Source organism: Pan troglodytes, chromosome X (assembly GCF_028858775.2).
Source record: "Pan troglodytes isolate AG18354 chromosome X, NHGRI_mPanTro3-v2.0_pri, whole genome shotgun sequence".
NCBI lineage: Eukaryota > Metazoa > Chordata > Mammalia > Primates > Hominidae > Pan > Pan troglodytes.
Window position 1 is genome coordinate 147,015,514 of NC_072421.2, and position 22,306 is coordinate 147,037,819.

The window sequence follows — 22,306 nt, forward strand, 5'->3', positions numbered from 1 at the left end:
TTTCCTCCTGGGAGTCTGGAATTTTGGTCCATGCCTGGGAAGAACCACTTGTGTGACCAGCCCAAGTTCAACTCATGGGTGATGAGGTTTTACTGAACTCCACTGGTTGGCAGCATTTTACATGTGTGGTCACACCTTGCTGTGAGGGAATTAAGTGCGTTCTATGTGACCCTACTGGGAGATGAGATGACTCTGGAAACTTGTGTGTGGTCTCCTGCACTTCTCCCTGTGCACCCTTTCCCTTTGCTGATTGTGCTTGGTACCCTTTCACTGTAATAAGTTGTAGTCATGGGTAGGACTATATGGTGAGTCCTGTGAGTTCCCCGTTAGTGAGATACTGGACCAGATTTAGTGGTTTGGGGTCCCCCATTTCGTCCATATGCCCCATATCTGGCATATCCATCCGGCCCCTCCATCTCACACTCCAGGAAGTTCAGATCAGGACACTACTGAGAGGAATCATAATGGACAAGCTTGCTTGAGTGTTTCTTAGATCTCAGGGACTCTTCTCAATGCTTTTTAAAACATCTAATATATTCCTCATCACTCCCCGTTGAGACAGATTCTATCGTTTCACCAATTTTGTGAAATAAATCCTTGGTTTTCTCTACGCAACTTTTCTGTAAATCCAAATCTCTTCTCATACCAAAAGTTCATGCTTCTATAAAGTAAATGGTACCAGGAGGTTTGGGCAAAGAAACTAGAAGTTGAAGTAAAATCAGTATGGTGGTAAAATTTTTGTGCTTTTTTTTCCTCCTCTGTCTCCAAGACTGAACTCAAAGGCTGCCCAAATTTCTAAATTGCACATGAGGTGTGGACAAAAAGAGTTTTATGAAACAGGTCTCTGTCTATGGCCCAAGAGCTAGGAAGGCAGGCCCATACAGTATACAGGGAATGAGGGAAAGAACATTTGGATCCTGCTGGCCCAGCTCACAGATTAGCTCCAGTCCTGAATCTGTATCCTGTGGCTGCAGCACCAACCACAGCTGGAAAAGCATCTAAAAATCTCAAGGAGGGGAATCCTACTCTCAAACAAGAGATTTTGTCCAAAAAAGTGTGAGAAGATTGGAAGGTGGTAATGAGTAGCACTTTTGCAGGTCTCAGCCCAGGGCACAGGCCAATAAAAAGACTGAGACTTACTCATAGGTCTGTGGAACACTTCCTCTTTGCCACACCTTACCAGTATGTCAGTAGGACTCCTGGGTAATAGCAGGGGAATAGCACTGAAACAACTTCATATCTCAGATTTCATTTAAGAATAAATATCTAGGGAAACTCAACACAAGAGCAGAAAGTTTAACCTCTGAAACCTATGGCTCCAGGAAACCGTAAACACAGTTGCACTCCTAAACAGACAAAAATAAACTGTAACTATAAAGGCTTATTTTCCTCAATTCCATTTACCTAGTACGTTATGTCTGGCTTTCAACTGAAAAAGGAGTTACAAAGCATTATAAAAAAAGAAAATACCCAGTTTGAAGAGACTAAATATCAAACAGACTCAGGTACGGAAGAGATGTTGGATTATCAGTCTGACAATTTAATACCAGTATGGTGAATATGCTAAGGGCTCTAATGGAAAAAGTGAATAGCATGCAAAAATAGGTTGGTAACATAGGCAGGGAGATGTAAACTCTTTGAAGCAGAGTCAAAAAGGATATGCTAGAAGTTGAAAATACTATAAAACCATCAGTAAAAGAAAATGTATACCTATTGGACTTTATAAAAATTAAAAACTTCTGTGCATGAAAAGATATTAGGAAGAGAACCACAATGCAATCCACAGACCAGAAACAAATATTTCCAAATCATATATCTGATAAGAGATGCACATGCAGCATATATAGAGGACTCCTAAAATTCAACAACAACAGAAAACAAACCAATTCAAAACTGTGGAAAGTATTTGATTAGAAATTTCTGCTTAAAAGCTATGGAAGTGGGCAGTAGGCACATGAAAAGATACTTAATGAAACTAATTGTTAGGGAAATACAACTCAAAACCATAGCGATATACCACCTCACGCTCACTAAGATGGCTACTATTTTTTTTAAAAAATGAAACATCAACAAGTCAGGAAATAAGTGTTGGCAAACGTGGTGATATTGGAACATTTGTGTCTTCTGGAATGTAAAACGATATGACTGTTATGCATAACCCTGTGTGATTTCTCAAAAAATTCAAAGTAGAATTACTATATAATTCAACAATTTCACTTCTGAGTATGTGTCCAAAATAAACAAATACACAGACCTACATTTTTGTGTACTGAAAAATATGGTATTATTACTCACAATAGCTAAATTGTAGAAGCAACCCAAGTGTCCATTGCTAAATGAATAGAGAGGCAAAATGTGGTATATGCATACAATGGAAACTTATTCAGCCTTACAAAGGAAGGACATTCTAGCATACATTACAACATGCATGAACCTTGAAGATATTATGCTGAATGAAATAAATCAGTAACAACAAGACAAATACTGCATGATTCCATTTACACGAGATACTTAGAGTGGTCAAATTCATAGAGACAGAAACTAGAAAGGTAGTTGCTAGGGGAGTTGGGAAAAGTGAATGGGGAGCTATTGTTTAATGGTTATAGTGTTTGTTGTGCCAGAGAAAAGAGTTCTTGAGATGAATGGTGTAGATGGTTGCATAATAATATGAATGTACTTAAATATCACTGCTCTGTAAACAAAAACTGGTTGAGAAGGTCAATTTCATGTTATGTATCTTTTATTAAGAAAAGAAAGAAACCCCTACTGTAACAAAAATGAATAATGCCTTTGATTGGCGCATCAATAGACAGGACAGGGCTGAGGAAACAAGCACAAGCCTGATGAAATGTCAATATAAATTTTCAAACCTGAAATGCAAAGAGAAAAAAGAAAGGAAAAAGACAGAACAGAATATTCAAGAACTGTGTGACAATTACACATGGTATAAATATGTATAATTGAAATACCAGAAGGAAAAGAAAGAAAGAAAGGAACAGGAGAAATATTTGAATTGGCAATGGCTGAGAATGCCCCCAAATTAATGACAGACATGTATTCACAGGTCTAGGAATCTCATAGAACACCAAGTAGGATAAAAACTAAAAAGTATACATCCACACAAATCATAGACAAACTGTAGAAAATCAAAGAGAAAAAAATATTGAAAGGAGCTGGAGGGAAAAACAAGTATCAGAGGAATTCCTATTGTTATTTTACTCTATCTTCCTGCTTCCTAGTTTCCTAACCAAGCCCTTTAAAGGGAAATGCACAATAGTATGAGTAGACAAAAGACCCACCTTCTAGTGAGAAGGTCAGAGGGCGTTCCCTGGGATCCAGTGGACATGGTGAAGATCACTGAGAATAATTGATGTGGTTTGAATTTGTGTCCCCACCCAAATCTCATGTCAAATTGTGATTCCCCAGTGTTGGAGGGGGGACCTGATGGGAGGTGACTGGATCATGAAGGTGGGTTTCCCCCTTGCTGTTCTCATGATAGTGAGTGAGTTATCATGAGATCTGCTTATTTGGACGTGTGTGGCACCTCACCCTGCTCTCTCTTCCTCCTTCTCTGACTGTGTAAAACATTCCTTCTTCCCCTTTGCCTTCTGCCATGATCGTAAGTTTCCTGAGGCTTCCCTAGCCATGCTTCTTGTACAGCCTGTTAATTAGACCTTTTTTATTTATAAATTACCAAGTCTCAAGTAGTTCTTTATAGCAATGTGCGAATGGACCAATACAGAAAATTGGTACTGAGAGTGGGGTATTTCTATAAAGATATCTGAAAATGTGGAAGTGACTTGGAACTAGGTAATAGGCAGAGGTTGGAAGAGTGTGGTGGGCTCAGAAGAAGAAAAGATGAGGGAAAGTTTGGAGCTCCCTAAAGACTTGTTAATTTGTTGTGACCAAAATGCTGATGGTGATATGGTCAATGAGGTTTAGGCTGAGAAGGTCTCAGATGGAAATAAATAACTTACTAAGAACTAGAGCAGGCCAGGCATTGTGGCTCATGCCTGTAATCCCAGCACTTTGGGAGGCTGAGGTGGGCAGATCACCTGAGGTCAAGAGTTCGAGACCAGCCTGACCAACATGGAGAAACCCCATTTCTACTAAAAATACAAAATTAGCCAGGCACGGTGGTACACGCTGTAATCTCAGCTACTCGGGAGGCTGAAGCAGGAGAATCACTTTAACCCGGGAGGCGGAGGTTGCAGTGAGCCGAGATCACACCCTTGTACTCCTGCCTGGGCAACAAGAGTGAAACACCATCTAAAAAAAAAAAAAAAAAAAAAAAACTAGAGCAAAGGTTACTTTTGTCATGTGTTAACAAAGAGTTTGGAAGCATTGTGCCCCTGTTCCAGAGATCTATGGAACTTTGAACTTGAGAAAGATAATCTGGAACTGGTACTTATATTTTAAAGAGAAGCAGAGTATAAAAGTTTGAAAACTTGCAGCCCAGCCATGTGGTAGAAAAGAAAAACCCATTTTCTGGGGAGGAATTCCAGCTGGCTGTAGAAATTTGCATACGTAAAGAGGAGACAAATGTTAATTGTCAAGACGATGGGGAAAATGCCTTGAAGGCATTTCAGAGACCTTCCTGGCAGCCCCTCCAATCACAGGCCTGGAGGCCTAGGAGGGAAGAACAATTTTGCCACCAGGCCCAGGGCCCTTCTACCATGTGCAACCTCAGGACATCGCTCCCTGTGTCCCAGCCACTCCAGCTTCAGCTGTGGCTAAAAAGGCCACAGATATGTCTCAGGATTCTGTTCCAAAGGGTGTAAACCATAAGCCATGGCAGCCTCCACATATTGTTAAGCCTTCATGAGCACAAAGGGCAAGAGTTGAGGCTTGGAAGTTGAGGCTTGAAATCTACATAGATTTCAGAGGATATATGGAAATGTCTGCTGCAGGGCTGCAGCCCTCGTGGAGAACCTCTGCTAGGGCAGTGCAAAGGAGAAATGTGGGGTTGGAGCCCCTACACAGAGTCCCCACCGGTGCACTGCCTAGTGGAGCTGTGAGAAGAGGGCCACCATCCTCCAGACCCCAGAACAGGAGATCCACTGACAGCTGGCATCATGTACCTAGAAAAGCCACAGGCACTCAACACCAGCCCGTGAAAGCAGCCGAGGGGGCTGTACCCTGTAGAGCCACAGAGGCAGAGATGCCCAAGGCCTTGGGAGCCCACCCTTTGTATCAGTGTTGCCTGGAAGTGAGACATAGAGTCAAAAGAAATTATTTTGGAGCTTTAAGATTTAATGACTGCACTGCTGGATTTCAGACTTGTATGGGGTCTGTAACCCCTTTGTTTTGGCTAATTTCTTCCTTTTGGAACAGGAGTATTTAGTCCATGTCTGTACCCTCATTGTATCTTAGAAGTAACTAACTGGTTTTGGTTTTACAGGCTCATGGGTGGAAGGGACTTACCCTGTCTCAGATGAGACTTTGGACTGTGGACTTTTGAGTTAATGCTGGAATGAGTTAAGACTTTGGGGGACTCTTGGGAAGGCATGGTTGTATTTTGTAATGTGAGGAGAACATGTGATTTGGGATGGGCCAGGGGTAGAATGATATGGTTTGGATTTGTGTCTCCACCAAAATCTCATGTCAAATTGTGATCCCCAGTGTTGGAGTGGGGCCCTGGTGGGAAGTGATTGGATGATGGGGGTGGATATCCCTCTTGCTGTTCTTGTGATAGTGAGTGAGTTCTCATGAGATCTGGTTGTTTGGAAGTGTGTGGCACCTCCTGCTGCTCTCTTCCACTTCTCTGACCATGTAAGACATGCCTGCTTCCCCTTCACCTTCCAGCATGATTGTAAGTTTCCTGAGGCCTCCCCAGCTATGCTTCCTGTATAGTCTGCAGAACTGTGAGTTAACCTCTTTTTAAAAATAAATTACCCAGTCTCAGGTGGTTCTTTATAACGACACGAGGACAAACCAATAATGGCAGCAAATGTAAGAAAGAACACTTTAAATTTGATAGAATTTCCTGCATCAACCCAAGGTGCCCATGCAGGAATCTTTCTATTAATCTAGGATTGGAGAACTGGACTAGAGATAGAGCATTACCCGGTTCCCAACCCTGAGCAGGACCACTCACAACCCATGGATTCAAATATCATGACAGCAGCAATAGCAGAATGTATAATACATTTTTTCCAGCACACATGCAACACTCACCAAGCTGGATTATCTTCTGAGTAGTGGAACACACAATAAACTGATCACGAGGTCAGGAGATCGAGACCATCCTGGCTAACACGGTGAAACCCCGTCTCTACTAAAAATACAAAAAATTAGCTGGGCGTGGAGAGTGCCTGTAGTCCCAGCTACTCGGGAGGCTGAGGCAGGAGAATGGCGTGAACCCGGGAGGCGGAGCTCGCAGTGAGCCAAGATCACGCCACTGCACTCCAGCCTGGGTGACAGAACGAGACTCCGTCTCAAAAAAAAAAAAAAAAAAAAAATTGAAATAACCGAGTATGGTCTCTGGCCTTTCATGGCATCAAATTTGCAATCAAACAATAACATTAATACAACAGGAAAATCTGAAACCACTTAGAAACTAAATCACACAATCTTCAACAATTCAAGGATCACACTTAATCTCAACAAAATAAAAAATCCACAGAACTAAGTTAAACTGAAAAAGCAACATATCACAACTTGTAGGATGAAGCTAAAACAGTGTTTAGAGAGAGAATTACAGCAGTTAACACTTAGATTAAGACTTTTTAAAGGTCTCAAATAATCTAAGCTTCTACCTTAACTAACTAGAAAAAGAAGAAAACAAATTAATTCAAAGCAAGCAGAAGTAGAAAGTCAATAACTGATATTAAAAAGAGAAAATACATAGGAAAAAAATTAAGAAACCAAAATCTAGTTCTTTGAAAAGATAAAGAAAATGGATGGAACTCTAGTCATCCAGACAAAGTAAAAAGAGAGAAGACACAAATTATTCAAATCAGGAAGGAAACAGGAGTTATCATTACAGAACCTGCAGACATTAGAAAGGTAAAAATGAAATACTGAAAACAAATATATGCAGAAAAATTCAAGAATTGAGATGGAATTGGTGATGAAATTAAATAAATTTCCTCTAAACTCAGAAACTACCAGAACTCATCTTAGCTGAAATGGATAACCTGAATAGTACTCTAGCTAATAAAGTAATTGATTTCATAGTAAAAATGTTTTTGAAAATTAAATATGTAGACCCAGATATGTTCACTGGAGATATCTTACAAACATATAAGGAAAACGTCACACTCATCTGGACACTAATACAGCAAATAAAAGAGAATGGAATGTTTTCTGAATCTTTTTATCAGGTTAACATTACTGAGCTATTACCAGGCCAGCAGTACAAAAAAAAGAAAAAAAAGAAATATAAAGGAAAAAATTAGAGGCCAATATGCTTTATAAACATAGATGTGAAAAATCTCCATCAAAACCTTTTTGAATAGAGTACAGCAACATCTAAAAAGTGGGATTTTTCTGGGAAATGGAAGGCTGGTTCAATATTTGATAATTAAGCAATATAATTCACGATCTCAACAGACTAATGAAACTTATGATGATTTGAACTAAAGCAGAGAAGAGCATTGAAAAAATACAACACATTCATAATCAGAAGTCTCAGAAAACTAGATGTAGAAAGGAACTTAACCTGACAGAGTACATATACCAAACCCTAGAGCAAATATCAATGTAGGGAAAGACTAAATGCCTTCCCCTAAGAGCATAAACAAGAAAAGTATGTCTCCTCTCACCACTCCTATTCAGCAATGTAGTGGGATTCTTACCAGTGAAATCAAACAAGAAATATAAATAAGCAGCATCCAGAATGGAATGGATTAGACAACACTATTTCTAACCTCAGAAGACATCCCTGTCTATGCAGAAAATCCCAAGGAAACTGCACAATAACTTCTCAAACAAGTGGGTGCAGCAAGCTCACAAGATAGAAACTCAATATACAATAATCATATTTCTATGTAATGGCAAAAAAAGTGGAAAATTGTTCTTGCCATTTCTTCAGGTTGTGTCCTTTGCTCTGCCTAGTCTACTGTTCAGCTCATCAAAGTCATTCTTCATTTTCGTTATAGTATTTTTTTTTTTTATTTTTAGCATTTCCTTTTGACTCTTTTTTACAGAGTTTCTATCTTTCTGCTGATATTACTTATCTGCTCTTGGACATTATCTACTGTTTCCTCAGAGACCTCAGCACATCCCTCAAAGTTGTTTTAAATTCCTAGTCAGGGCTGGGCATGGTGGCTTGCGCCTGTAATCCCAGCACTTTGGGAGGCTGAGGTGGGCAGATCACGAGGTCAGGAGATCAAGACCATCCTGGCTAACACGGTGAAACCCTATCTCTACTAAAAACACAAAAAATTAGCCAGGTGTGGTGGTGGGCATCTGTAGTCCCAGCTACTCGGGAGGCTGAGGCAGGAGAATGGTGTGAACCCAGGTGTGAACCCAGGAGGCGGAGCTTGCAGTGAGCCAAGATTGCGCCACTGCACTCCAACCTGGGCGACAGAGCGAGACTCCATCTCAAAAAAAAAAAAAAAAAATTCCTAGTCAGATTATTACAATATCTCTACCATATGAGTCTGTTTCTAATGAATGCTCTGTCTCTTCACACTGCATTTCTTGTGTATTATGGTTTGAAATTTTTTGTTGCAAATTTGACGTAATGGAATGGATAAAAACAATGGAGTTAAATAGGCCTTTAGTGTGAGGCTTTATGTTCATCTGGCTGTGTTTACTGTTTGCTGTAGCTGTAGGTGTCAGAGGCTAAACCTCCCTGTGGTATCCTTCATTTTTCCTCCTTGGTTGTGTTTGGTTTTCCTTGGAGACTTGCTCACTACGATCTGGCATGTACAGTTCTTTCAGTTTCATTCCCCCATTGATGTGGCAGTGAGCTGTGGAGGGAGGGAAAATGTTCTATCCTCCTATGACTAGGTGTCAGGCTTGAATCAGTGTGCCCTGGGCTGTAGCTTTCACTAGTGCTTCTCAGTTTTGTTTTCTCCTTGAAGACACAAAAGGCTGGATGGTGTTGTAGTTGGATATTTCCCTTCCCACAGGTTGGTTAAAGTCTAGAAAAAAACCCAGCAAGTTAGACTCTGGAAAAATAATTTATCTGGTAAGAAGAACAGAACACTCTGGGCATATTTTCTAATGAATTCTTTCCAATCTTTTTACAGGAAGTAGGAAGGGATTTTTCTGACCAACTCTACTGGACTTGGCCAAATCCAAAGGAAAGTTCCAAATTATGGGGAACAAGGTCTCTGAATTGGCTAAATTCATGCAGCTGGAAAAAAAAAAAAAAGAAAAGAAAAAAAAAGAAGAATTTGATTACCTGTGGTGCTTTATTTACATAAGAAGGCCACCTTTTAGTAGACAAGCCAAACTGAAACAGCAATGGTTGTAGTACACTAGCTAAGCTTCTGCCTTTTTTTCACAAGACAGCCTGCATTTGTTCCTAAATCAAGTCCTTTCTGGTTTGATATTTTTGTTACTTTTGAAATATCAGCAGTTTGTCCCAGCCAAAATATGGTAATGAGATTTAAAAGGATTTTTTTTAAAGAGCACAATGGTTAAAAATCAGCTTAATTAAAAGCTAAGATCCAAGATATATATGTTTGTGTGTGCCTGTGTGTGTGTGTGTGTGTGTGTGTGTGTGTCTGTGTATGTGTTATATATAAAGTTTCGGTGCCACAAAAGGAATAGCACTCAAATATAAAATTTTCTTTTTAATTCTCAGCAAGGCAAGTTACTTCTGGTGAGCGCACACTTGGACAAGGGAGGGGAAGGGGTTCTTATCCCTGATGCACGTGACACCTGCTGTGTCGTTCCCCTGTTGGTTAGGGTTAGACTGCAGAGGCTAAACTAATTCCGATTGGCTAATTTAAAGAGAATATCGGGTTGAGTGCTTTGGCAGGAGTCAGGACAGAGCAGGTAGCAGGTAATCTGAATGAGTTAGGGTGGAGCAGGTGATCAGAATGAGTTAGGGTGGAGCAGGTGATCAGAATGAGTCAAGGTGGAGTGGGAAATCGAAAAAGGTTGCTTTACGAGGAAGTTAAGTTTAAAAGTAGAAGGCAAAGAATTGAACATACTGACATATTATTCGAAAAGAAATTTAGAACTCATATCTAACAACCCCTCCCCTTGTATTTCCTTACAGCTTTCTTTTCAAACTTTTTTTTTTTTTTTTTTTTTAACATGTCTTGGCTTAGTTGTTTTGCTTGATTTTCCAAAGAAGAAGCGTCTCCGGATAAAGTGGAGGATAGTTAAGGGAGGTTTTAGTAAGTGCCGTTTTTATGAGCCTCTGCATCAACTTACAGATGCATGGTATGACACAGCACCCGACAAGAATAAGTACACCTATTACGCTGCAAGGGAAATAAGAATCGAGGCTATTATTCCTTTCCATTTACTGAACTACTTTTCTAGCCATCCTGTAAAGGGACCATTTACCCAAGTTGCTGGCTAGCTCATTGGATAGAGCAGTCAGACCTTGCAGTGCCTTTGTTATACTTCCACTAGGGGTGGTGTTGTTTGGGATGAAGGTGCAACACTGAGTTGTAATCATGATGCAAACTCCTCCTCTTTCTGCTAATATCATGTCTACGGCTATCCTATTTTCCTAAGCCATCTGGCCAGTAGCCCCATTTGTTCAGCTATTTCTTTAACAGCATCTCCAGTGTAGTTAATAAATTGCTGTTGGTTGCAATAGATGTAGTTTATCCAATCTACATTTTTATTAATTGTCATCCACCAAAGTATTGACTCAAATCCTGCAGCTATTTGATTTCGGGCTTTAAATTGATCTGGTATTCCCTGTGGGACTTTAATTGTGTCTAAATAGATGTGAGAGTCAAAAGACCCATAAGGGGCTTCTCTTGCTTTATGGTGTCTTATTTTTTCCTTCCTCTGGTTGATGAAATGCCAGGGTGAAAGGGATAGCCAATTGGACTAAAGCACAAGTGCCACTCCAGTTATTTGGCAAAGTGTTCAGTAAAGGTCCACCACAATACTACCACACATCCACTTGGGGATGAACAAGGGCTGACTGATTGATAAGCTCTTGAAAATTCTTAAGCTCACTGCATCCCTTCAGGTCCCCGAGTAATGCTAAGTTTCCTCCCTGTAGTGAGAGACACGAAGTGAACTTGGTGTTGGGAGACAGAAGCTGGATGGCCCTCGGGGTCTCACTCGCAGGGTGCCGGACTTTGGGATATAGCAGAGAGGGAGCTTGGCACGACTTATTACTCCAGGCTGTAGAATCCTGGAAAAGAGCTACCATGCAGCCCATACCTTGTCAACTGGAGGACCACCTTAGTGGAAAAGGGACAATCTGGGCCTCTGGCCTGCCGTGTGCAAAGCATAACAATTGCTTTTGTTTAACATGTGGACCGAATATTTGATCCATTCCAACCAGGCATTTGCATCTTGGTATCCTGTCTTAATTGCCAAAGTTTGTTTTAAGTCTTTAACTTCTATGATCCTCTAGTAAAATGAATGTATAGTTTTAGGAAATTACAAAAACCGGTTGGGGCAGTCCATCCTTGCTCTTTAGTGGTCCAGAAAACGTTGGACCAACTACTGCATAAAAGCTGTACATCAGGGAGCAAGACTCCTGGTTGGCACTGGGGTCTTTATCGAAATCTCCCCGGATTAAATGGTCCTAATTTACTAATGCCCAGTCTGAGGAGAGTCAGGAGGGACAGAGGTACTTTTCTGAAGTAGAGAGCTGTCTTTGACTTGGCAAGTCCCCACAGGGTGTAACAAGGCAAGCATCAAATCCAATAGTTTGAGGTGAAATTGACTTGGTTATGTTAATAACTAGATGGTCAGCAATAGAGTGAGGAAAGAAGAAAGAGTAATAGAAGAGGTGAAAGAGAGTTAAATTTTTCTTAGCTTTAGTTTGGTAGGGTTTTTCCCTGAGACTATGGCCCACAACTCTGGAGGGGGTGGCACTTTCTTGACTTGGGTGTGATGAGTCCATCCCTTTTTCGCTGTACCAACAGCAGTCTTGGTGGTTAGCAGTACAAGGTAGGGTCCTTCCCAGAGTAGCTCGAGTTTTCCTTCTTTCCACCCTTTGATGAGAACGTGATCTTCAGGCTGGTGCTGGTTTACTGTAAACCAGGGGTGGTACCTGTGCTAAGACTTTTAGTTTTGAGGGAAAGGAAAGTGGAAGATAAACCAGGTATATAATTTCTAAGAAACTGACCTTTTGTTTTAAATGTGAGGACATCAGCAGCGGACTTTATAGTCCTTGGTGCCTTCTTACTGAGAAATTTCTTTTCGCACCCATTTTTATTAGTTTTTAGACCAAAGAGAGCCAAACATCATTTTATATTTGACAATGCTTCCTGTATGATTTTTATACCAGATAAGCTAAATTTCACCTTTATATTAGTGTGTTATTAATGTTAAACTTAGTTTTAATAAAACTTTATAGACATACTTATTCGATTTTTAATGTCTGACCATAAGGTAAGATTTTTATAGACTCTTTAACCTTTTATATTTTTTGTTAAAGAGCAGGTTAGTGCTTTCAGAAAAACCTGCTGTGCTTTTATTTTGCTGTTGTTTGAAATGCTGGTTCCCCAGTGCTGTAAAGAAATAGCACTTGAACATAAATTTAATTTATTTAATAAGGCCATTTTTACTTCCTACAGAAAGGGTACACTCGCCAGCAGTTTTGCCATGAGAGTACACCAAACAAAGGAGACAGGGTCATTTATAACCTGACATGTCCACCCTACTGCTGTGTCTGGTTTCCATTGGCTGGAACGGGACCTCACATTCTTTATTTGTCCCGATTGGCTAGCAACTTAGAGCTTTTTAAAAGAGGCAAAGGTAGAGGAGAACAAAGGAAGGAGGAAGTAACTTGTGGAATGCTGAGAAAGGTAAAAACACTTTTAAATAAGGAAGAGGCACAGGCTATGACCTGATGCTTGCTTGGACCAGTATAAGCATGCCAGGGCAAATACTTAGGAGCACAGGTCTTTGAATAAATTTTGCTTCTAAGAGAAGTTACTATTTATTCCTAATTAGATAGGGAGGAAAGTCTTTGAAGAGGAACCTCTACTTTACTTTTTACAATATTCCCCCTTTTTATTTCATAATTTCTCTTCAAACGTGTTTAATATGTTTTGACTTAATTGCTTTGTCCCTGTAAAAGAAGTAATTTTTTTTTGAATAGGGTGGAGGAGAGTTAGGAGTTAACTCTATAAGAGTGGCAGAGACAAGTTTTTGCATAAAACTTTGAAGGCAGGGAATAATATAACAGTCTACAAGAATAAGTACACCAATAATAAGAACGAACAAGGTGAGAATTGAAGTTAAATTTTTTTTTAATTTATAGTTACCTATTAGAACAACGTGGATTTAAATTTTGCATCTATTTGATTTTGTGCTTTAAAATTATTTGGCAGTTCTCACAGGACCTTAATAGCATTTATATAAACCTGAGGATTAAAGGACTTACAAGGAGTTTTCCTTGGCCTGCGGTGCTTTGTTTTTACCTTTTTAGATGGATGAAATGCCAGGGTGAAGGGGATAGCCAATTGGATTAGAGCACAAGTACTGCTCCAATTATTTGGCAAAGTGTCTAGTAAAGATCCTCTACAGGATTACCATACATTTGCTTGGGGATGGCTAAGCATGGACTGATGGGCAAGCTCTTAGAAAGGCTTGAGCTCTTTATATCCTTTTATGTTTCCAAGAAACACCAAATCTTCCCCCTGCCATGAGAGGTACAAAGTAAACTTGGCATTTAGAGGTGGAAGCTGGATTGCCCTCGGGGGCTGGCCCACAGGGGGTTGAACTTTAGGAGATAGCAGAGAGAGCTCAGTAGGATGGATTATTCTAAGCAGTGGGATTTTGAAAAAGAGCCACCGTACAGTCCGTATGTGGTCAATGGGGAGACCATTCGAATGGAAAGGGGATAATCTGGGCCTCTGGCCTACCGTGCATACAAGCGTCATAATCGCTTTTATTAACGGATTATTTAATCAATTTCAGCCAGGCATTTGCATTTTGATATTTTCTCTTGACGGCTGTTTGTCTTAGGTCTCTTATTTTGATAATAGACACCCTAGTTTTATTAGACGTAGGAGCAACCGGTGTGAGATCTAGAACTGAGGCTACTGAAGAAGGGGAAGACGGGGGAATAATGCATATTTTAAAAATACTTATGGGGGTCTTTTCCATTTACGTCAATCCTTATACTATAGAAGCGACTAAGGGCAGGTTTAGAGTTAGTTAAGGTGGAGGTGGTGACAGAGAGAAGGACGGGGTTATATTGATAAGGCTGACAGTTAGAAGGGGTAGTCCTTTTAGTGAAATAGATGAGGGATTTTAGATCTGCACAAACCTTTTTCGTGGAAGTTTAACTTTGCTCCTGAGTAGTTTAATGGATGTAGTCCCATTTACTACAAGGTTGCCAGCCTGTAGGAGCAGAAAATTGGCATCTTGGCTGCATGTGATTACAACAATGAGTGCTAGGGGTAACCGTGTCAATTAGAGGGCTGGGACATAAATATTTGTGTGAAAAGACTAGCTGTTGTTGATCTTTTACATTTCCACAAGGTATGACAGCGCAAGCATTAAAGGCAATGGTTTGAGGTGAGTTAGATTTAGTTACATTAATAACAAAGGAGCTAGTAACAGAATAAGGAAAGGAAAGGAAGCAATATAGAAGGTATATGAAAATTAAGCTTTCTTTAACTTAGTAGGGCTTGATCCTAGTACAGTAACCCACGATTTTGAGAGGAAGTTTTTTTTGACTCGAGTATGGTGGGTCCATTTTTTTTTGTCTTGGCTGTGCGGACGGCAGTCTCAGCAGTTAACAGCATAAAATAGGGTTCTTCCTAGGCTGGCTTGAGTTTGTCTATCTTTTGATGAGGACGTGGTTTTCAGGCTGGTGCTGATGTACTGGAAATTCTAGGGGTGGCACCTGTGCTAAAAGACTTTTAGTTCCAAGGGAAGGAAAAGTGGAAGATAAGTATATAATTTTTGCTGCATATTCTGGGGCTTGAGGCCTCATGGTGACACCTCCTGCTCCATTCTTGCTCAGTGCCACCTAGGGGACGCTGTGGTCCTGCCCCTTCTTAATGTCTTGGCCTTCTTGTGGCCTTCACTGCCCCTGTGCACTGTGACCTTGAGGATGAGGGGCCTTGTGACTTACCTGGCTGCCTTTGGGCCTTAAGAAAGCTAAACACCATTTTATATTTGACAATGTTTTTTATATGATTTTATACCAGATAAGTTAAATTTTATCTTTATATTAATATGCTATTAATGTTAAACTTAATTTTAATAAAATTTTGTAGACATTATCTAATTTTAATGTCTGACTATAGTTAAATTTTATCTTTATATTAATATGCTATTAATGTTAAACTTAATTTTAATAAAATTTTGTAGACATTATCTAATTTGAATGTCTGATTATAAGGTAAGACTTTTATAGACTCTTTTTAACTTTTTATAATTTTTGTTAAAGAGCAGGTTAGTGCTTCAAGAAAGATCTATTGTGCTTTAATTTTAACGTCCAGTTCAGAAAAACTGGATGATACCCCTTTAACTTTAGCCAGTATGTTTACACACAGAATTTCCTTTACAATTAACTTTTTAAAACTTGCTTAAACCTTTAAAACAAAAAAACTTTTAAACCTTTAATGTAGGTAAAAATCCACATTCTTATGCCTCCTTAAAATCCTGTTATTAAAAGTATATTTTATGTTTCTTACATACCTTGTACATAAACTTTTTAAAAATAATTTTACATTCAGGAGGCCTAATTACTTTTAAATTATACAATATTTCTTGCATAAATTCCCTTTTATAGCTTTTCTTACAACTTTCACAATCTGCAACATGTCTTAACTTTGTGCCTTCCTTTTACACTATTTCTTTTTCTAGTTTCACCCTCTATGTCTTTGATTTCTGTCTCTTCCAGTTTCTCTTACTTACCCTTTCCATTTCTCTTTCTCTCTCATTTGCACTGTATTTCTCTCTCTCTCTCTCTCTCTCTCTCTCATCCTCTGTCATCCTTTGTCATCCTGTTTCCCTTTCTTTTGCCGAGTTCTCTTGCTCCTGCCGTGAGCGGGGACCAGCCACGGCCGCCCCCCATGCGTGCGCGGCCAGCTGTTTCTCCTGTGTTCCCCCCCCCTTTACTTTCTTTTTTTTCATTTCTTTTTACACTTAGTTTCTCGGGCTGGGTGAGATTTGCGTGGCTGCAGTCTGGGCCTCGGGCAGTCACCAGCCTAGAGGCTTGGCAGATGCCTGCCGCAAATTGCAAGAATTATGCCCTATTCACCTCCTCTGCTCTCCTCCCAGCAAGGGTCCACCGCCCTCTTTTTCACATAGACTGGGGCTGGGGAGAGGGACTTAACCCTTGGCGTGCCTGCCTCGCTGTTTGGCTCTGTGACTGCTGTTTTTGCTTGCTTTCTCTCTTCTCTCCTAAGTTCTTTTTCTTCTCTGCTGGTCTTTCCTTAGTCTCTGCCAGCCACCTATGCTGCTGTTTTTCCTTCTCCTTTCCCTTCCCTTAGGGGAGGGACCGGCGGCAGTGGAGCTACTCTTTCTTCCCCTGAGAAGAAAGGAAAGGGCGGTTTCTAAATATTTTTCTTACTTCCGGAGGTTTGTGTGAGGTTCAACTCCCCCACCATGGGGATTTCTCACCTGTTTCTGAGGTTCAACCCCCCCCCCCCCCGCAAGGAATTCTCAGCTCTTTCTGAGGTTCAACGCCCCTGGGGATTTCTCACCTCTTTCTAACCTCCAGGACATCCTGACTAAGGAATACTTTACCACCCCTGCAGTTTTTTTACTTTACCGGTTGCTGCGGCTTCTCCTTCCTTGGTCTGTGCACAGAGTCATCACTGCAGTATGTGAGGATCCTTTAAGTTAGGTTGCTGGCCAGTTTCTGTTTTCTCTCTCTCCCTCTCTCTCTCTCTCTCTCTTTTTATTTTTGCATTGCTGAGAGTACAAGTTTATTCATCACACCGGGTGGGTCTCAATTTCTCACCCATGAGACGCTTGCAATGAGGTAAGGGAGCACGCTCCATCATGAGAGACGACTGGAGACCACCCCCAGAGGAGAATGTATCCCCATAAGGCCCATCAAATTGTTTGAAATGCTTGTTCCCTAGTGCCGTAAAGAAATAGCACTTGAACATTATTATTTGGTAAGGCCATTTTTACTTTCTGCAGAAAGGGTACACTCGCCAGCAGTTTTGCCACGAGAATACACCAAACAAAGGAGACAGGGTCATTTATGACCTGACGCATCCACCCTACTGCTGTGTCCGGTTTCCATTGGCTGGAACAGGACCTCACAGTCTGTATTCGTCCCGAATGGCTAGCAACTTAGGAGTTTTTAAAAGAGGCAAAGGTAGAGGAGAACAAAGGAAGGAGGAAGTAAATTGTGGAATGCCGAGAAAGGTAAAAACACTTTTAAATAAGGAAGAGGCACAGGCTATGACCTGATGCTTGCTTGGACCAGTATAAGCATGCCAGGGCAAGTATTTAGGAGCACAGGTCTTTGAATAAATTTTGCTTCTAAGAGAAGTTACTATTTATTCCTAATTAGATTGGAAGGAAAGTCTTTGAAGACGAACTTCTACTTTACTTTTTATTTACAATGTCCAGTTCACAGAAAAACTGGATGATACCTCTGTAACTTTAGCCAATATGTTTACACACAGGATTCCCTTTACAACTAACGTTTCAAAACTTGCTTAAACCTTTAAAACAAAATATTTTTTTAACCTTTTAATATAGGTAAAAATCCACATCATTATGCCTCCATATAATCCTTTTACCAAAGGTATATTTTACTTTCCTTATACACTTTGCACGTAAACTGTTTCTTCAATAATTCTACATTCAGGAGGCCTAATTACTTTTAAACTATACAACATTTCTTGCATAAATTCCCTTTTATAACTTTTTTTTGGTCATGACTTTCACAGACAATTCTTCCATATGCCTCAACTTTCTGACTTGCTGCAAACATCCTTTTCTTTAAACAACCAGTTAATTTACTTTAGGACAAAAATTTACCATATAACATTCTTTTTACATAAATTCCCCCCCCCCACCCTTTTTTTCCTAAAGATGATAACCATTCTTTTCCAAAGCGAACTTCCTTCATGTCTGTGGACTAGACTGCCTAAGACCATAAGATTAGAAGTTAGGATAATACATGTTACACTGTTAACTTTTAACAAACTTTACTTTTGTTGAAAACCTTGTAAGTTTGGGATTTCAATTATCCTTTGCTGTTAACAAGACCTTGTTTAGTCCAGATTTACTTAGAATTGGTATAGATGGTTCTTTCCTGGTTCTTTAAGTACTTTAAGGCTTGGCTGAGTGGAAACAGCTCTCAGGTTTGATTAGACCAATTATTAGGCCATTTTCCTAACTCTGCTTTTACAAGAGTTTCCCCATCAATTACTGAATACCTATTGTGTCTTTTTCCCTCAGTCACCAGGGAGGAACCATCTATTGTCCTGTCCTGAAGGGAGTTCCTCCTAGGTATGGTCAGACCTTTGTATGGTAATTAACTAAGATTTAGAGCCCCTGTTAGGAAACCTGCTGGGTTAAGGGAATTATCCGTGGTTAATGTTAAATCATCTTTTTCTAACAGAAGAGTCCCATACTTTAAGATTTTTGAGTTAGTAAGCTACCTTTCTGCTTTTTTTTTTTTTTTTTTTTTTGACTTAAGATAGTTCTGAACTTGTGAGGTGTGCTCACAATGAAGTTTCCTCTGAAAGCGATTTTTCTACTTTCTTCTGCTAGCAAAGCAGTTGCTGCTACAGATTAAATGCATTTGGGCCATCCGCAGGTTAAGGATTTTAGATAGGAAGGCTACGGGTTTTCAGTGGCCTAAGTGCTTTAGGGCTATGCCCTTGTTTACACTGACAACAAGGTGGTATTGGAGTGTTATAGGGTCGTGGAGAAGACCTTCAATTATCAATTATAGGTTTTAAATTTACCCTGGCTTTTAAAGGAATAGGGTACACTGTTTCTTCTTCACTACTTCTATCTTTCTTTCTTTGACTTTCTGTCTCTCTCTTTCTCTCCCTTTGACTCCCTCTCTGCCCTCTCTTTCTCTTTGACTCCCTCTTTGTCTGTCTCTTCCTCTCTCTCTGCCTCTCTTTTCCTGTCTCTCTTTGACTTTCTGTCTCTCTCTCTCTCTGACTCCCTCTTTGTCTCTCTTCCTGTCTTTCTCTGACTCCCTCTTTCTCTGTCTCTTCCTCTTTCTCTCTCTCTCTTTGACTCCCTCTTTGTCTCTCTGTCTCTTCCTCTCTCTCTGACTCCATCTTTGTCTCTTCCTCTCTCTCTGCCTCTTTCTCTCTCTCTCTTTGACTCCCTCTTTGTGTCTCTCTCTCTCTCTTTCTCTCTTTGATTCCCTCTTTGTCTCTTCCTCTCTCTCTCTCTTTCCCCCCTCCCTCTCTTTCCTCTCTGCTGTTCTTTCCCTGCCTCTGCCAGCTGCTTATGCTGCTGTTCTCCCCTCTCCTTCCCCTTTCCCTAGGGGAGGGACTGGCAGGAGTGGAGCTACTCTTTCTTCCTCTGAAAAGAGGATGCCCAAGATGGACATTAACTCGACCCAGGTGTACAACTGAGGTCCTAAGAATTGGTCAATTTGGTCTGCCACTCTGTAAGGGTCATCTAGTAGTGATTTAAGCTCCTTTTTTAAAACTGTGGACTTCTGAACTCGGTAGGGTAGCATTTACAAATCCAATGCCCCCTTCCCCCCTCCCCCCACCCTCCTTGTGGTACCTCTTTCAAAGGTAAGAGGATCAGGGCTAACCCCTTATGTACAGAGGGAAATGGGAAATTCTGAATATCTTTTTTACATCGTTCTACCTCATACTGGAGTCCTTTTAGACAGGGGTATTTAGGTCGGGAGGGAACAGACTGATGGAATGGTAATTCCCAAGAGTCAGGGTTATAAGGAGGAGGGATAACATGAGTAGAGGGGGATTTGGAATGGGATCTGAGGTGTCAGTGGCTGTCTGAGGGGAAAGACTGGGGACACTGAATGGGGGAAGATAGTCTAGAGGATCTCATGCGCTGGAATGTTTAGGCGTGAGAGCTGGCTCCTCTGACTTTTCATTTTGAGGTGCCAGATTGAGTTCTTCCCTATTTGTTTTTAAGGGAAAAAGGAGGGCAGGTCCTTGTCTCCATAGCCTAGTTCTTCTTGAGACACTGGACTTTTATCATTAACATATCGGATTAGAAGCTGACACATTACATCCTCATTCGACCTAAACTTTAGCCAGAAGATTGAGGGTTTGAGGATGGGTCCCTGAGTTCAAATAAAACAGCAATATTGTATCATTTGTTGCTTTTTCCTTTTTTCTTTTAGTGCCTTCATTATCCTTCCAGTGTTTTAGCATGAGACCTAGGGGGCTATCCGGGGGGATATCTTTGTTACCATCTTTATCCTCCTTGCTCCCTGTCTTGCTTGGGGCATTTCCCATCTTGATGGTTTTGGGGTAAGGTTCAAGGTTCAATTTCCCTTACTGGGAATTTCTCACCTTTTGGGGTGAGGCTCAATGTCCCCACTGGAAATTTCTTGCATTTTGGGGTAAGGCTCAATTTCCCCACTGGAAATTTCTTGCCTTTTGGGGTGAGGCTCAATGTCCCCACTGGAGATTTCTTGCATTTTGGGGTGAGGCTCAATTTCCCCACTGGAAGTTTCTTGCCATTTCTACTACTGGAGATTTGTGTGAGGTTCAATCCCCCACTGGAAGTTTCTTGCCATTTCTACTACTGGAGATTTGTGTGAGGTTCAATCCCCCACAATGGGGATGTCTCACCACTTTTTAACTTCTAAGCCACCCCAACCAAGGAGTACTTCACTGCCCCCGCCCCACTGCAACTTTCTTACCTTGGTCCTGACCACCAAGGAAATATTTTTCCAGCTCCCACAGCTTCTCCTTCCTTGGTCTGTGCACAGAGTTGTTGCCACACTATGTGAGGATCCTTTAAGCTAGGTTGCTGGCCAGTCCCCTGCCCCCACGTTGCTGAGAGCCCAGGTTATTCCTCACACTGGGTGGGTCTTGATTTCTCACCCCTGAGGCTGCCACAAGGGGGCGGGGTGTGCCTCCTCACAAGAGAGAACCAGACAACGTCCCTAGAGGGGAATGTAATCACAGGCAGCCCCTAAATTGTTATATATAAAGTTTCAGTGCAGCAAAAGTAATAGCACTCAAATATAAAATTTTATTTTTAATTCTCAGCAAGGCAAGTTACTTCTATAAAAGGGTATGCCCTTACAGATGGAGCAATGGTGAGCACACACTTGGACAAGGGAGGGGAAGGGGTTCTTATCCCTGACGCATGTGGCCCCTGCTGCTGTGTCATTCTCCTATTGGCTAGGGTTAGCCTGCACAGGCTAAATTCAGATTGGCTAATTTAAAGAGAATGTTGGGTTGAGTGCTTTGGCGGGAGTCAGGGCAGAGCAGGTAGCAGGTAATCCGAATGAGTTAGGGTGGAGCAGGTGATCAGAATGAGTTAAGGTGGCACAGGTGATTGGAATGAGTCAGGGTGGAGTAGGTAATTTGAATGAGTCAGGGTGGAGTAGGTAATCGAAAAAGGTTGCTTTACGAGGAAGTTAAGTTTAAAAGTAGAAAGCAAAGAATTGAACATACTGACATATTAATTATTTGAAAAGAAATTTAGAACTCATATCTAACGTCTGAGAAAAAAAGAAACAAGAATTTTAAAAGGTAAATATAGAGCAGTTTCAAGATGGCCGAATAGGAACAGCTCCAGTCTGCAGCTCCCAGCTTGAGTGATGCAGAAGATGGGTGATTTCTGCATTTCCAACTGAGGTACCAGGTTCATCTCACTGGGGCTTGTCGGACAGTGGGTGCAGTTCACGGATCGTGAGCTGAAGCAGGGCGGGGCATCACCTCACCCGGGAAGTGCAACGGGTAGGAGAATTCCCTTTCCTAGCCAAGGGAAGCCATGACAGACAGTACCTGGAAAATTAGGACACTCCCACCCTAATACTGCACTTTTCCAACAGTCTTAGCAAACAGCACACAAGGAGATTATATCCTGCGCCTGGCTTGGAGGGTCCCACGCCCACGGATCCTTGCTCACTGCTAGCACAGCAGTCTGAGATTGAACTGCAAGGCAGCAACAAGGCTGGGGGAGGGACGTCTGCCATTGCTGAGGCTTGAGTAGGTAAACAAAGCAGCTGGGAAGCTCGAACTGGGTGGAGCCCACCGCAGCTCAAGGAGACCTGCCTGCCTCTGTAGACTCCACCTCTGGGGGCAGGCCA

The 22,306-nt window shown here is 41.1% G+C and overlaps 1 long non-coding RNA gene across 1 annotated transcript in view; it reads right to left on the reverse strand.

Moving 5' to 3' along the window:
• The window catches only part of LOC129138608 (uncharacterized), a 54,083-nt gene extending 33,069 nt beyond the window's left edge, over window positions 1-21,014 (reverse strand). The window contains exon 1 of the long non-coding RNA XR_008541920.1: window positions 20,906-21,014. This is a non-coding gene — a long non-coding RNA (uncharacterized LOC129138608). The remainder of the gene's footprint in view (window positions 1-20,905) is intronic.
• Between the last annotated feature and the right edge of the window lie 1,292 nt (window positions 21,015-22,306).